Here is a 1,773-nt window from a genome sequence, read left to right as displayed (position 1 = left end):
GATAGATATGTACTGTTAAATCATGAAATATTATTCTTTAGTTTAGACAGTCCTGTGCAGGTTCATGCACTGCTAAACTCTTCCAAGTAATCAACTTTGTTAGAGACATGGCTTTTGTTATAGCTTATTGCCTTCAGCTCCTTTTAGACACTTTAAATACTATTAGCAATATTATTTATAATTTGCTAATGGTCTATATAAATGAAATGTCAGGATTCTGAATCCCAATTTTTGAGATTAAATAAGATAACTTTCTTTTCATTGCTGAACCTTTCCAGAAGAAATTAAGCTTAAAAATATTGCCGTTTAAGGTATTAAAAGGCGCCAAGCAAAGAGCATATATAAATAGTCATTGTGGGAAATGGAGAGAGCGAATTTTTTTTTGAGCACATTTTTGCACTTCTTCCAGTGTCTACAAAATACTTCAATAGACTGACAAGAGAGTCACATTTCAGACAAACATTAAATGGCACCAACATGTTAAATGATGATAGAAAAGGCAATAGTTCACAGAAATATGTAGGTGTCTGCTGTACACAAAAGGCAAATAGCTGTTTTGAACTGCAAAGACTATTTAAAGGTTTAGTGTACACCTTGGATTCCTGCTGCCTACATAAGTAGAGAGACCTAAATCCACTGCATACTGGGACTAACTGATCAAAGCAGTAGTTAAATCTATCCATGAAAAATCTAAGTAGTCTTTGGAGGCAACTCTTTGAATGCAGATTAGTGATTTCATTGAAGTAGTCAATCAACCGCTTTTTTCTGGTTGTTAAAATGTCACTGAGTGAACAGAGTAGATAAAAAAAATGATGAGCAAAAAATAGTATTTCAACTTGAACAAACTTGCTATTTGTAGACTGGATCACATGAATCTGCTTCAGTCAAGATCATTTCAGAGGTAGCTACAGGAATGAATCCCACAAAGGGACTAAGTTTAATCATCCAATCCCAGACTGTATTGATTTTGGAACTACTTGCAATGACTATATAAATAAGCCATTTCTTTGCAACTGTATCTGGAGTCGGTCATGAACCCAAAACCTTCACAACCTGGTCCAAAGTGAATTATGCCCTGCAGAAATAAATTAATAAAACTAACACAGCTAGGCTTCTCTACCAACTTATTTTCACGTTTCAAGAGCTTAAAAATATAAAATCAATAATCATTTAGTCATAAGAGTAAATGAAGCGACATAACATCAAAGTATACCCTTTAGCCATTCAAGTCATTCTAGGTAATTTATCTCATCAAAAGGCACTGGTAATAATCCTTTCCACTCTTAGACAAGCCGCCACACAGCTGCTGTATTATCCTAGAGTAAACAAGTTTGGAGAAAATATTAAAAATCAATATCTGTTTCCTTCTATCAGGCCAGATGGCATCCATCATAAATCTGCCTTTGTAAAGAGTTCTTTAGATTTAGGAGCTAGAGTGTGAAAGACAACTGAATTAACAATATAAAACTAAGGCCAGTTTAATAGGAATTGACAGCTGGATTTCCTTAAACTTACAATATTGAGGCAACTGAACAATTTGCTAAAATGCAACAGACATGGAAAACAATCCAGTACATTAATGTGCTATTTAAAGGAAGCTTTGACTAATCTTAGACACTCTGAACAGTTAACATTAACTTCACAGAATCCATAATAGCACAAACATGAAAGACTCCCAATTGTCATTTTTTGCATTCCTGTGGTTCTCATGCCACAAAACACAGCAATCACCTCTCCTTTGAGGGTCTGCCACACAGTCCTATTGCTGTCAAG

This window comes from Manacus vitellinus, unplaced genomic scaffold, assembly GCF_001715985.3.
Source record: "Manacus vitellinus isolate BGI_N305 unplaced genomic scaffold, ASM171598v3 scaffold_17_pilon, whole genome shotgun sequence".
Taxonomy (NCBI): domain Eukaryota; kingdom Metazoa; phylum Chordata; class Aves; order Passeriformes; family Pipridae; genus Manacus; species Manacus vitellinus.
The sequence above is the reverse complement of the archived record's forward strand: the minus strand, read 5'-3'. Positions refer to the sequence as shown.